The sequence below is a fragment of the Balaenoptera physalus genome (assembly GCF_965194825.1).
Source record: "Balaenoptera physalus genome assembly, chromosome: X".
Classification (NCBI taxonomy): domain Eukaryota; kingdom Metazoa; phylum Chordata; class Mammalia; order Artiodactyla; family Balaenopteridae; genus Balaenoptera; species Balaenoptera physalus.
In genome coordinates this window covers 73,593,463-73,610,112 of record NC_138903.1, presented here as the reverse complement: position 1 = coordinate 73,610,112, position 16,650 = coordinate 73,593,463, and the positions used below count along the sequence as shown (strand labels likewise).

At 33.0% G+C, this 16,650-nt stretch overlaps 1 protein-coding gene across 1 annotated transcript in view; it reads right to left on the bottom strand.

The window, feature by feature from the left end:
* The window catches only part of LOC309653068 (uncharacterized protein), a 377,540-nt gene that overhangs the window by 332,362 nt on the left and 28,528 nt on the right, over positions 1 to 16,650 (bottom strand). The gene's annotated exons all lie outside the window — the stretch shown is intronic.

Here is a 16,650-nt window from a genome sequence, read left to right as displayed (position 1 = left end):
TCAATAGCAGAATAACTGAGGCAGAAGAAAGGGTAAGTGACCTGGAAAACAAAATGGTGGAAATAACTTCTGCAGAGCAGGATAAAGAAAAAAGAATGAAAAGAACTGAGGACAGTCTAAGAGACCTCTGGGACAACATTAAACACACCAACATTCGAATTATAGGGGTCCCAGAAGAAGAAGAGAAAAAGAAAGGGACTGAGAAAATATTTGAAGAGATTATAGTTGAAAACTTCCCTAATATGGGAAAGGAAATAGTTAATCAAGTCCTGGAAGCACAGAGAGTCACATACAGGATAAATTCAAGGAGAAACACGCCAAGACACATATTAATCAAACTGTCAAAAATTAAATACAAACAAAACATACTAAAAGCAGCAAGGGAAAAACAACAAATAACACATAAGGGAATCCCCATAAAGGTAACAGCTGATCTTTCAGCAGAAACTCTGCAAGCCAGAAGGGAGTGGCAGGATATACTTAAAGTGATGAAGGAGAAAAACCTACAACCAAGGTTACTCTACCCAGCAAGGATCTCATTCAGATTTGATGGAGAAATTAAAACCTTTACAGACAAGCAAAAGCTGAGAGAGTTCAGCACCACCAAACCAGCTTTACAACAAATGCTAAAGGAACTTCTCTAGGCAAGAAACACAAGAGAAGGAAAACACCTACAATAACAAACCCAAAACATTTAAGAAAATGGGAATAGGAACATACATATCGATAATTACCTTAAATGTAAATGGATTAAATGCTCCCACCAAAAGACACAGACTGGCTGAATGGATACTAAAACAAGACCCATATATATGCTGTCTACAAGAGACCCACTTCACACCTAGAGACACATACAGACTGAAAGGGAGGGGATGGAAAAAGATATTCCATGCAAATGGAAATCAAAAGAAAGCTGGAGTAGCAATTCTCATATCAGACAAAATAGACTTTAAAATAAAGACTATTACAAGAGACAAAGAAGGACACTATATAATGATCAAGGGATCGATCCAAGAGGAAGGTATAACAATTGTAAATATTTATGCACCCAACATAGGATCACCTCAATACATAAGGCAAATACTAACAGCCATAAAAGGGGAAATCGACAGCAACACAATCATAGTAGGGGACTTTAACACCCCACTTTCACCAATGGAGAGATCATCCAAAATGAAAATAAATAAGGAAACACAAGCTTTAAATGATACATTAAACAAGATGGACTTAATTGATATTTATAGGACATTCCACCCAAAAACAACAGAATACACATTTTTCTCAAGTGCTCATGGAACATTCTCCAGGATAGGTCATATCTTGGGTCACAAATCAAGCCTTGGTAAATTTAAGAAAATTGAAATCGTATCAAGTATCTTTTCCAACCACAACGCTATGAGACTAGATATCAATTACAGGAAAAGATCTGTAAAAAATACAAACACAATGAGGCTACACAATACACTACTTAATAACGAAGTGATCACTGAAGAAATCAAAGGGGAAATCAAAAAATACCTAGAATCAAATTACAATGGAGACACGATGACCCAAAACCTATGGGATGCAGCAAAAGCAGTGCTAAGAGGGAAGTTTATAGCAATACAAGCCTACCTCAAGAAACAGGAAACATCTCGAATAAACAACCTAACCTTGCACCTAAAACAATTAGAGAAAGAAGAACAAAAAAACCCCAAAGCTAGCAGAAGGAAAGAAATCATAAAGATCAGGTCAGAAATAAATGAAAAAGAAATGAAGGAAACAATAGCAAAAATCAATGAAACTAAAAGCTGGTTCTTTGAGAAGATAAACAAAATTGATAAACCGTTAGCCAGACTCATCAAGAGAAAAAGGGAGAAGACTCAAATCAATAGAATTAGAAATGAAAAAGGAGAAGTAACCACTGACACTGCAGACATACAAAAGATCATGAGAGATTACTACAAGCAACTCCATGCCAATAAAATGGACAACCTGGAAGAAATGGACAGAGTCTTTGAAATGCACAACCTGCCGAGACTGAACCAGGAAGAAATAGAAAATATGAACAGACCAATCACAAGCACTGAAATTGAAACTGTGATTAAAAACCTTCCAACAAACAAAAGCCCAGGACCAGATGGCTTCACAGGTGAATTCTACCAAACATTTAGAGAAGAGCTAACACCTAGCCTTCTCAAACTCTTCCAAAATATTGCAGAGGGAGGAACACTCCCCAACTCATTCTACGAGGCCACCATCACCCTAATACCAAAACCAGACAAAGATGTCACAAAGAAAGAAAACTACAGGCCAATATCATTGATGAACATAGATGCAAAAATCCTCAACAAAATACTAGCAAACAGAATCCAACAGCACATTAAAAGGATCATACACCATGATCAAGTGGGGTTTATCCCAGGAATGCAAGGATTCTTCAATATATGCAAATCAATCAACGTGATACACCATATTAACAAATTGAAGGAGAAAAACCATATGATCATCTCAATAGATGCGGAGAAAGCTTTCGACAAAATTCAACACCCATTTATGATAAAAGCCCTGCAGAAAGTAGGCATAGAGGGAACTTTCCTCAACATAATAAAGGCCATATATGACAAACCCACAGCCAACATCATCCTCAATGGTGAAAAACTCAAACCATTTCCACTAAGATCAGGAACAAGACAAGGTTGCCCACTCTCACCACTATTATTCAACATAGTTTTGGAAGTGTTAGCCACAGCAATCAGAGAAGACAAAGAAATAAAAGGAATCCAAATAGGAAAAGAAGAAGTAAAGCTGTCACTGTTTGCAGATGACATGATACTATACATAGAGAATCCTAAAGATGCTACCAGAAAACTCCTAGAACTAATCAATGAATTTGGTAAAGCAGCAGGATACAAAATTAATGCACAGAAATCTCTTGCATTTCTATACACTAATGATGTAAAATCTGAAAGTGAAATTAAGAAAACACTCCCGTTTACCATTGCAACAAAAAGAATAAAATATCTAGGAATAAACCTACCTAAGGAGACAAATGACCTGTATGCAGAAAATTATAAGACACTGATGAAAGAAATTAAAGATGATACAAATAGATGGAGAGATATACCATGTTCCTGGATTGGAAGAATCAACATTGTGAAAATGACTCTACTACCCAAAGCAATCTACAGATTCAATGAAATCCCTATCAAACTACCACTGGCATTTTTCACAGAACTAGAACAAAAAATTTCACAATTTGTATGGAAACACAAAAGACCCCGAAGAGACAAAGCAATCTTGAGAACGAGAAATGGAGCTGGGGGAATCAGGCTCCCTGACTTCAGACTATATTACAAAGCTACAGTAATCAAGACAGTTTGGTACTGGCACAAAAACAGAAATATAGATCAATGGAACAGGATAGAAAGCCCAGAGATAAACCCATGCACATATGGTCACCTTATCTTTGATAACGGAGGTAAAAATATACAGTGGAGAAAAGACAGCGTCTTCAATAAGTGATGCTGGGAAAATTGGACAGATACATGTAAAAGTATGAAATTAGAACACTTCCTGACACCATGCACAAAAATAAACTCAAAATGGATTAAAGACCTAAGTATATGGCCAGACACTATCAAACTCTTATAGGAAAACATAGGCAGAACACTCTATGACATACATCACAGCAAGATTCTTTTTGACCCAGCTCCTAGAGAAATGGAAATAAGAACACAAATAAACAAATGGGATCTAATGAAACTTAAAAGCTTTTGCACAGCAAAGGAAACCATAAACAAGACCAAAAGACAACCATCAGAATGGGAGAAAATATTTGCAAATGAAGCAACTGACAAAGGATTAATCTCCAAGATTTACAAGCAGCTCATGCAGCTCAATCACATAAAAACGAACCACCCAATCCAAAAATGGGCAGAAGACCTAAATAGACATTTCTCCAAAGAAGATATACAGATTGCCAACAGACACATGAAAGAATACTCAACATCATTAATCATTAGAGAAATGCAAATCAAACCTACAATGAGATATCATCTCACACCAGTCAGAATGGCCATCATCAAAAAATCTAGAAACAATAAATGCTGGAGAGGGTGTGGAGGAAAGGGAACACTCTTGCACTGTTGGTGGGAATGTAAATTGATACAGCCACTATGGAGAACAGTATGGAGGTTCCTGAAAAAACTACAAATAGAACTACCGTACGACCCAGCAATCCCACTACTGGGCATATACCCTGCGAAAACCATAGTTCAAAAAGAGTCATGTACCAAAATGTTCATTGCAGCTCTATTTACAATAGCCAGGACATGGAAGCAACCTAAATGTCCATTGACCGATGAATGGATAAAGAAGATGTGGCACATATATACAATGGAGTATTACTCAGCCATAAAAAGAAATGAAATGGAGGTAGTTGTAATGAGGTGGATGGAGCTAGAGTCTGTCCTACAGAGTGAAGTAAGTCAGAAAGAGAAAAACAAATACAGTATGCTAACACATATATATGGAATCTAAGGGAAAAAAAAAAAAGGCCATGAGAACCTAGTGGCAAGACGGGAATAAAGACACAGACCTACTAGAGAATGGACCTGAGGATATGGGGAGGGGGAGGGGTGAGATGTGACAGGGTGAGAGAGTGTCATGGACATATATACACTACCAAATGTAAAATAGACAGCTAATGGGAAGCAGCCGCATAGCACAGGGAGATCAGCTCGGTGCTTTGTGACCACCTAGAGGGGTGGGATAGGGAGGGTGGGAGGGAGGGAGATGCAAGAGGGAAGAGATATGGGAACATATGTATATGTATAACTGATTCACTTTGTTATAAAGCAGAAACTGGGACACCATTGTAAGGCAATTATACTTCAATAAAGATGTTTAAAAAAAAAAAATCAAACCCCCACAGGTGTATGTACCCCAAGTGGTCACTGCAGGCTTTGACTATGTATGGAATTTTGAAAAATACACATCAGGAATTTAAAAAGTTAACTCAGTAGGTAATAAAAAATAAAAATATAGTAGTGTCTGACAGGGGGTTGACAGTCTGTAAAAAAAAAATACAGAAGTCAATTACTGTAATGAACCACATCAAAATAATAAAGTACAAAAAAAAACACACACACACAAAAAACCACACAACATCTGAAAAGATACAGGAAAAGAATTAGACAAAATTCAACATTCCTTCATTTTAGTAAAAAACAAAACACTCAAGAAATTAGGAATAGGGAAGGAAATTTTGTTGTTTGCAACAACATGGATGGACCTGGAGGGTATTATGCTTAGTGAAATAAGTCAGACAGAGAAAGACAAATATGTTATCACTTATATGTGGAATCTAAAAATAAAGGAATGAATATAACAAAACAGAAGCAGACTCACAGATACAGAGAACAGACTACTGGTTACCAATGGGGAGAGGAGAGGAAAAGTGGGAGCGGCAAAATAGGGATAGAAGATTAAGAGGTACAAACTACTATGTATAAAATAAATAAGCTACAAGGGTATATTGTATAGTACAGGGTAGATAACCAATATTTTGTAATAACTAAATGGAGTATAATCTGTAAAAATTTTGAATCACTATATTGCACATCTGTAACTAATATAATATTGTAAATATACTATACCTCAATTAAAAAAATTAGGAATAGAAAGGTGCTTCCTCAATCTGATAAGTGGCATCTACAATAATCCCACAGCTAACATCATACTTGATGGTGAAAAACTGAATGCTTTTACCCTAAGATAAGGAAAAACATAAGGATGTGCTTTCTTACAACTTCTTACTGAGGGTTCTAGCTAGAGGAGCTAGGCAAGAAGATGGTATGAAATGCATTGAGATTGTAAAGAAAAAAGTAAAATTTCATTATTAGAACTAATAAACAATTTAAGCAAGTTTGGAGAATACAATATCATTATTAAAAAATCAAGTGTATTTCTATACAGGAGCAATAAGCAAACCAAAAATAAAATCAAGAAAGTAATTCCATTAATAATGCCACTGAAAATAATAAAATAATTAGGAATAAATTTAACACAAGGAGTGAAATACTTATAATCTGAAAGCTACAAAATATGTTGAAAGATGTTAAGACACCTAAAATAAATGTAAAGGTATCTCATGTTCATGGATCAGAAGGCTTAATATTATTAGAAGACAGCAATACTTCCCAAACTGATCTATAAGTTCAACACAAAACTTGTTAAATCCCAGCTGACTTCTTGGAAGAAATTGACAAGCTGATTGTAAAATTCATATAGAAATTCAGAGACCCAGAATAGCCAAAGTAATCTTCAGTAAGAAAAACAAAGTTAAAAGATTCACACTTCCTAATTTCAAAACTTACTACAGAACTACAATAATCAAGATGGCATGGCACTGGCTTACAGACAGACATAAAAATCAATGAAATAGAATTGAGAAATCAGAAATAAATCTTCACATTTATGGTAAACTGTTCTTCAACAAGGGTACCAAGGTAATTCAATGTGGATATAATAACTCTTTTCAAAAAATGATGCTGGTTAAATTGAATTTCCCCATGCAAAAAAAAATGAGTTTGGGCCCCTACCCTTATACCATATACACATATTAACTCAAAATGGATATATAATCTAAATTTAAGAGCTAAAAGTATGAAATGCTTAAAAGAAATCTTTGGTGTAAATCTTTGTGACTTTGGATTAGGTAATGGTTTTTTAGATATGATAACAAAAGTACAAGTAACAAAAGAAAAAAAAATAGGTAGCCTAGACAACATCAAAATAAAAATAATTTTTTAAAAAATTGTACTAAAAAATGTGAAGGGAAGAGAAAGCACACAGAATGGCAGAAAATTTTGCACATCATATATATGATGAATGACTTGTTCCTAGATTACATAAAGAACCATTACAATGCAATAATAAAAAGACAACTCAGTTAAAAATGGGTAGGAGGTGAACAGATAGTCCTTCAATGAATATATACAAATACACAATATACACATGAAAAGATCCTCAACATCATTAGGCCTCAGGGAAAAAAAACCTATGAGATAGCATGTTACACATACTAGCATTGGTATAATAAAAAAGAAAGAAAGAAAAAGTGTTGGTAAGGATGTGGAGAAATTAAAACACAGCCAGTTTGAAAAAGTTTATGGCAGTTACATAAACAGGTAAACATTGAGTTCTCATATGACCTAGCAATTCTACTTCCACTTATATGCCCAACAGAAATGAAAACATGTCCATGAAAAAACTTGTATCTCGAAATTCATTACAGCATGTTTATAATACCTGAACAGTAGGAACAATACAAATGTCTAAACAACAAATGAATGGATAAGTATTGATAAAACATAATATATCCATACAGTGGAATATTATTAAGCAATAAAAAGATTAAGTAGTACTCAAATAATAAGAAATATAAACGAAAGAGGGAAATTACAACTGATACCACAGAAATACTAAGGATCATAAAAGACTATTATGAACAATTATAAGGCCACAAATTAGACAACCTAATAAGAATTGATAATTTCCTAGAAACATGCAACCTACCAAGACTGAATCATGAACTAATCTGAACAGAAAAAGCACTAGTAAGGAGATTAAATCAGTAATCAGAAACCTCTAATCAGAAAATTCTAAGATCAGATGGATACACTAGTGAACTCTGCCTAACATTTAAAGAAAAACTAATACAAATTCTTCTCAAGTTTTTAACAAATAGGAAAGAGAGGGAACACTTCCAAACTCATTTTACAAGGCCAGCACTACCCTGATACCAATGCCAGACAAGACACTACAAGAAAATAAAATTATAGGTCAATTATCAGTGTTTAATGTAGGTGCAAATATCCTCAACAAAATATTAGCAAACTGGATTCAACAATAAGTTTAAAGGATCATACACCATGATTAAGTGGGATTTATTTCAGGGATGCAAAGATGGTTCAACATCTACACAATAATAATTGTGATGTACCACATTAACAAAATGAAGGATAAAAATCATAAAATAACCTCAAAAGATGCAGAGAAATCATTTGAAAGAGTCAATATTGCTTCATGATAGAAATTCTCAACTAATTTGATATAGAAGGAATGTACCTCAACATAATAAAGGCCATAAATATTAATCCCACCGCTAATATCATACTCAATCGTGAAAAGTTGAAAGCTTTTCCTCTAAATTGAGAATAAGACTGGGGTGCCCACTACCAGCACTTCTAATTAACATAGTACTGGAAGTCCTAACCAGAGTAATTAACCAAGCAAAAAGATATAAAAAGCATTTAAATTGCAAAGGAAAAAGTAAAAATTGTCTATGAAGATGACATAATCTTATATATGGAAGGTTCCACTAAGAATTTGTTAAAACTAATGTCAGTAAATTTGTAGAATACTAAATCAATACACAAAAATAAGGTACATTTCTATACACTAACAATGAACTATCTGAAAAATAATTAAGAAAACAATTCAATTTACAATATTATTAAAACCAATAAAATACTTAGTAATATATTTAACCAAGGAAGTGAAAGATCTCTACACTGAAAACTATAAGGCATCAATGAAAGAAATTGAAGCAGACACAAATAAATGAAAAGATATCTCATGTTCTTGAATTGGAAGTATAACTATTGTTAAAAATGTCCATACTACTCAAATGATCTATGGATTCAATGCAATCGCTATTAAAATTCCAATGCCATTTTTTTCAAAAAAATAGAACAATCCTAAAAGTTGTATGGAAACACAAAGATCCCAAATAATCAAAGCAATCCTGAGAAAGAATAACAAAACTGGAGATATCACACTTCTTGATTTCAAACTATATTACAAAACTATAGTAATCAAAACAGCATTGTATTAATACTGACATGAAAACAGAAACATAGACCAATGGAACAGAATCAAGAGCCCAGAAATAAACCCACACATATTTGAACTTTGACAAGGGTGCCAAGAATACGTAATGGGGAAAGGTTAGTCTCTTCAGTAAATGGCTCTGGGAAAACTGAGTAGCAAAATGCAAAGGAATAAAGCTGAAACCTTTTCTTACATCATACACAAAAATCAACTCAGAAGGGAATAAGTACTTGAATGTAAGATGTGAAATTGTAAAATTCCTAGAAGAAACAGGGGATAAGCTCCTTGACATTGGTCTTGGCAATGATTTTTTGGATTTGTCTCCAAAAAGCAAAGGCAACAAAACCAAAAATCAACAAGTTAGATTACATCAAGTTAAAAATCTCCAGCAAAGGAAATCATTAATAAACTGAAAATGTAACCTATGGAATGGGAGAAAATATTTGCAAACCACATATCCCATAAGGGTTTAATATCCAAAGTATACAACAAACTCACACAACTCTATAGAAAATATATATATATCCCATTTAAGAAATGGGCAAAAGACCTGAATAGACATTTTTTCCAAAGAAGACAATGAAAAGGTGATCACCATCATAATCATCAGGGAAGCACAAATTAAAACCTCAATGAAATATTATCTCACTCCTGTTAGGATGGCTATTATAAAAAAGACAAGAGATAACAAGTGTTGGTGAGGATGTGGAGAAATGGGAACCCTTGTACACTACTGGTGGGAATGTAAACTGGTACAGCCAGTATGAAAAACTGTATGGAGGTTCCTCACAAAATAAAAATAGAACTTCCATGTGATCCAGCAATCCCAATTTGGGGTATATATCCAAAGGAAATGAAATCAGTATCTCAAAGAGATATCTGTGTTCCCATGCATTGCATCATTGTTCACAATAGTCAAGGTATAGAAACAACCTGTCTGTCAACAGTGAACAGATTAAGAATATTATCATACACACACACACACACACACACACACACACACACACACAGGAATATCATTCAGCCTTAAAAACCAAGGAAATCCTGTCATTTTTGACAATATGGATCAACCTGGAAGGTGTTATGCTAAGTGAAATAAGTCAGAAAGAAAGACAAATATTGCATGGTATTATTTATATGTGGAATCTAAAAAAAGGAAAACATTTTGAATTCAGAAACAGAGAGTAGAAAAGTGGTTACCAGGGGCTGCAGGTTGGAGGAAATAGGGAGGTGTTGGCAAAAAGGTAAAATATTTCAGTTATAAGATGAATAAGGTCTGAGGATCTAGTGTATAACATGGTTAATATAGTTGATAACACTGTATTGCATAATTGAAATTTGCTATGAGATTAGAAATTAAATGCTCTCATAAAACAAAATGGTTAATATGTGAGTAGATGTATGTATTAATTAACTCAATTTTGGGAATCCTTTTGCAATGTATACATATATCAAATCATCTCATTACACACTTTAAGCACTTTACAGTTTAATCTGTTAATTATATCTCAAAAAACTGAATTAAAAAACAGCATCTTAATGACTTTATTATGCATCATAGAAACACACATAGGTCTTACTACTTCAAAAAAGAAAAATATTTCCAATCAATAAATTGAACTTACAACTAAAAAAAAACTAGAAAATAAGAACAAAATAAAATTCACAACAAGCAGGAAGAAATAACTGAGGATAAGAACAAAAAATAATTAAAATTGAGAACAGGGCTTCCCTGGTGGCGCAGTCGTTGAGAATCTGCCTGTCAATGCAGGCGACACGGGTTCGAGCCCTGGTCTGGGAAGATCCCACATGCCGCAGAGCAACTAGGCCTGTGAGCCACAACTACCAAGCCTGCGCGTCTGGAGCCTGTGCTCCGCAAGAAGAGAGGCCGCGACAGTGAGAGGCCCGCGCACCGCGATGAAGAGTGGCCCCCACTCGCCGCAACTAGAGAAAGCCCTCGCACAGAAACGAAGACCCAACACAGCCAAAAATAAATAAATAAATAAATAAATTTATTTAAAAAAAGTGAGAACAGAAAAATAAAAATAAAGTCAATAAAAGCAAAAGCTGGATCTTTGAAAAGATCAAAGATTGGTTAAAAGAGAGAAGATGATCAGCATTAACAATGAGACTTTCAATATCACTACATATTATGCATACATTAAAAGGACTAAGGAAATTCGGCATACAATCAAATACACATAAGTATAGCAACTTATAGGAAATGGAGAAATTCCTTGAAAACCACACACGTACTCAAATTGAAATAGATGATCTAAATAGTTGGATAATATTAAGCAAATTCTTGGTTAAAAATCTCCCCCAAGATATTTCAAGCCAATATGCTTTCACTGGTAAATTGTGCCAAAAGTTTAAAAATAAATAACTCCAATTCTATATAATCTCTTCCAGAACATAAAGCAGAGGAATAGTTCATTACTCCTTTGATGAAGTCAGCATTTCACATCAGCATTTTCTGATACCAAAACCAAATGAAAACAATCAAGAAAAGAAAAAACTATAGACCAATAGCCCTCATGAAAATAAATGAAAAATCCTCAATAAAATATTAATGTATAGATTTCAGCAATAATCCAGAATAATACTATATGACCAAGCTGTTTTTATTCCAGGAATTGAGGTATGATTCAATATTCAAAAATTAATCAATGTAATCCACTATATTAACAGGCTAAAGAAACAAATCTATATGATCATATCAGTTGATGCACAAAATACCTAACAAAATACAACTCCTTTTTATGGTAGTATCTCTCTTAGAAAACTAGGACTGGAAGGGAAATTCATCAATCTGATAAAGAACATTTACCAGAAACCTATGACTTATGCCATACTTAATAGTGAGTGAAAGATTGAAAGATTTCCCCTTCAGATGGGGAGCCAGGCAAGGATTCACACTCTCACAACACCTTTTCAGATAAATCCCTGTACACAGATGACATAATTGTGTACATACAATACATCAAGGAATCCACACAAAGACTCCTAGAATTAATAAATGAGTTTATCAAGGTTGTAAGACACAAGTAAACACATGCAAAAAATTTATCACATTTTATTCAAAACCTAAATAAATGGAGAAATATCTATGTTCATAGATTGAAAGACCCAATTGTAGTAATGATGTCTATTTTCCTCAAATTTACCTAAAGTTTGCATGCAATTTCAATCAATATCCAGCATAACTTTTGTAAATATAGACAATTTGATTCTAAAATTTATAGGAAAAGAAAAATTAATTAAAAGAACCGAAAAATTTTGAGAAAGCATTCAGTTGAAAGAACCACACTACATGATTTTAACACTTATTCCAAAGGTAGTATAGTCAAGGCAGTGTAGTAATGGTGAAGGTTAAGTACAAAGTTCAATGTAATAGAATAGACACTACAGATATAGACACACACAAATATAGTGAACTGATTTTTCATAAGGCGCGGAGGCAAATCAATGGAGAAAGACTATTTTTTATTGAAATATAGTTGATTTACAATACTCTTTTAGTTTCAGGTTGTACAGCAAAGTGATTCAGTTATATATATATATATATATATATATATTTCAGATTATTTTCCATTATAGGTTATTACAAGACATTGAATATAGTTCCCTGTGTGATACAGGAAATCCTCGTTGCTTGTCTATTTTACATAGAGTAGTTTGTATCTCTTAATCCCATACTCCTAAATTATCCCTCCCCCACCTCCCTTTCCTCTTGGTAACCATAAGTTTGTCTTCTATGTCTGTGAGTCTGTTTCTGTTTTGTATAAATTCATTTTAATTATTTTTTAGATTTGACATATGTGATATCAAAAAATGGGCAGAAGATCTAAATAAACATTTCTCCAAAGAATACATACAGATGGCCAACAGGCACATGAAAAGATGTTCAACATCACCAATCATTAGAGAAATGCAAATTAAAACCACAATGAGGTGGCACCTCACACTTGTCAGAATGGCTGTCACCAAAAAGTCTACAAATAATAAATGCTGGAGAGCGTATGAAGAAAAGGGAACCCTCCTAAACCATTGGTGAAAATGTAAATTGATTCAGCCACTATGGAAAACAGTACGGAGGTTAAAACATACGGTGCTTAAAAAAACTAAAAATAGAACTACTATATGATCCAGTAATCCCACTCCTGAGCATATATCTCGAAAAGATGAAAACTCTAATTCGAAAAGATACATGAACCCAATAGTCATAGCAGCACTATTTACAATAGCTAAGACATGGAAACACCCAAGTGCCTATCAATAGGTGATTGACTTAAGATGTGGAACGTATATACAATGGAATATTACTCAGCTGTGAAAAAAAATGAAATGTTGTCATTTGCAGCAACTTGAGTGGACCTAGAGAATATCATATTAAATTAAGTAAGTCAGACAGAGAAAGAGAAAGGTAATATATTCAAAAAATCATTTTATAAAAATTGAGCATGTATATGCAAAAATATGAACTTCAATTTAAAGCTCAGACCTCACATAAAATTAATTCAAAATAGTTCATAAATATAAATGTAAGACATAAAACTATAAAACTTTTGAAAGAAAACATAGAAAACAAGATACATGAAAAAAGATGATAAATTAGACCCCATAAAAAGTAAAACTTTTGCTCTATGAAAGACACATGTTAAGAAAATAAAAAAACAAGCTACCTACTGAAAATCCAAATTCAAAAACAGGACTTGTATTCAGAATATATGAAGAACTCTCAAAACTCAAGAGTAAGAAAACAAACCCAATTGAAATAAAGGCCAAAGGCCTAAGAAAACAATTCATGAAAGAGGATATATGGTTTGAGATAAGCAGATAAAAATATTTTCAACATATTAGCCATTAGGAAAATGTAAATTAATGATGAGATATTACTATACACCTATTAGAATGGATAAAATTTAAAATTATGATGTTACCAAGTCCTGGAAAGGTATGGGAAGCAGCCAGAATTCTCATACATTGCTGGTGGGAGTGAAAAATGGTACAGTCTCTCTGATAAATAGTTTGGTGGTTTCTTATGAAGTTAAGCAAGCTCTTACCTTATAACCTACCAATCCCATACTTAGGTATTTATCTGAGAGAAACAAAAACTCATGTTACACAAAATCCTGTACACATATGTTTATAGCAGCTCTTTTTATAATGTCAAGAAATGGAAACAACACAAATGTCCTTCAACAAGTGACTGGATAAACAAACTCTGGTATATTCCCACAATGGAAAACTATTCAGCAATAAAAATGAATGAATTGTTGATGCATGCAATAGCATGCATGAATCTCAGAGGCATTATGATCAGTGAAAGAAGTCAGTCTTAAAAGAGTAAAAGCTTTATGATTCCATTATTTTGACTTTTTAAAAGGAAAAAAAAAAACTAATAGAGAACAATTCGGTGGTTGTCAAGGGTTAGGGTTAGATAGGTTGTGACTACAAAGTATAGTATGTAGGAATTTTGGGGGGTGATGGAATTGTTCTGTATCTTGAGGTCTGACGGTTACATAAATCTATATATGTATTAAAATTCATAGAATTACACAAGAATCTATTTTAGTGCATGTAAATTTAAAATAAAATTAATTAAAAACTCACATAAAATGTATAACCTCAATCCAATCATGAGGAAACATCAAGCAGATCCAAATTGATGATGTTCCATAAAATATATATCCAGTATTCTTCAAATTGTCAATGATTATGAAATTCTAAGAAAGACTGAGAAACTATCACATATGGGAAGAGACTAAAGAGGAATAAACAGTAAATACAATGTGGTATCCTGAATTGCATCCTGGAGAGGAAAAGGACTTTAGTTGAAGAACTGGTAGAATCCAAATTAGGCCTATAGTTTGTTTCATAGTTTGTACCAATGTTAATTTCTTGGTTTTAACAATTATACCAGACTATGTAAGATGTTAATATTAGTAAAGGCTGGGTGAAGGGTATTTGGAGACTCTTCATATAGATTTACCAATTATTAATGTTTTGTGATAATTGCATTATCTCTATATGTATGTTAATATGCTTGTACGTGCATGTGTGTTTGCTGAGTCATTTCAAATTAAGTTGCAGACATCATGATACTTCACTATTAAGTAGCTTGGCATGCATCTCCTAAGAAGAAAAACATTCTCCTACTAACCACAATACCATTATCACATATAACAATAGTAATTTCAACTAATATCTAATATTCAATCTATATTTAAAATTTCCCATTGCCTCCCAATATATATTTTATGGCTTTCTGTACTACCTTTAGTGATGCCAAAAATTCTCTGACTCTTTCTGGGGGACGAATCAAGGCCAACCTAAGTTAGTGGTAAGTGCTAAGATGACATTGGCAAGGGAGAATGCATAGAAATTTTGAAATAACACAGTGCAATGGCATCCATTAAGAAGGTATCATTTCATCATTTCTAGAACCCTGTAAAGTCCCAGAGATAGGAATTGTTATGAAAATAACTAATAAATGATCCTGATATAAGCAGATATCAAATTTATCTGAGCCATAAAAATAATACTAAAACAATATAATTTCACATCTTATTTTTACAACCAACTTAATATGTATGAAAGTATGTATTGATACCCTCATTTGACATATAAATTGGACTCAATTTATCTGTCCAATTTACTTGTTTGACTCAAGTTATAGCTAACATTTGTATAAGATCTTACACTACTTTACTCAAAGGGCATAAGATACACTGTAGTGTAATTTTTTTAAAGTGCTGTACTAGGATTTACTGGACCTAAGTTTTGCTGCTGGTTCAGTCATCAGATAGACATCTCGCTTTGTGCACTTCTATTTGCTATATTGAGCAACAGTTTTTTCATAAGAAAAATAGTAGGATAGGAAATAGATGTTTTCCAAAAACATTTCTAGTTCTTACATAATCTGAGTGTATGAGCTTTTCACATAGATTATATTGTGCATTTTACAAAAATATTTTTCCAGAGATTTCTCTATTTCATTGGGATTTTTTGGTTTATCAGCTCTATAACTTGTTTACTATTTCATTAATTACTGTTTTTATCTTTGGTTTTCTACTTTTGGGATTTACTTTATTCTTTTTGTAACTTCTTTCATTGAATGCTCACTATTGTCCATATTTCTTGCTTTTGAATATGAGTTTCTCACAGGAGAAATTTTCTTCTAAGAATCACTTTAGTTCATCTTAATGCTTTAAAATATAGAGTTTTAACTGCTTTTTGTCTCTGTTTCTTAATTTCTTTTAGTCATCAATTATTTAGAAGTTCTTTTATTGTGTTTTTTAAAATTTCCAAAAATCAAGTGGATTATTTTGTTTTTATTTTCTATTATCTTCATATTGATTTATATATTATTGCCTTGTGATTTGTATGATACACATTTTTTGAAATTTGTAGAGACTTCCTTTGTGGTCTAGTACATGGTCAGTCAGCTTTTATAAAATGTCTTAGTTGTGCTTGGAAAAAAAATTGTATTCTCTATTTATTGTGTGCTGGTTCAACGTATGTCTGCTACTCTTCCTTCATGTTACCCTTACCAAATATATGTAGATGCTCTTATAATTAATAAAGATTCATTTAATAGCACTACTGAATACATAGTAACTTTTGTTTTATGTAATTCTTGATCATCACATATAAAATTAGAACAAAAAATGTTTTTTTTCACTTCTCTACTGGATTGAACCTCAATTTCCTTATTCTTTGTTAGATATGGATAGTGAAAGTCATGCACTCTCTTTCATCATCTCAGAA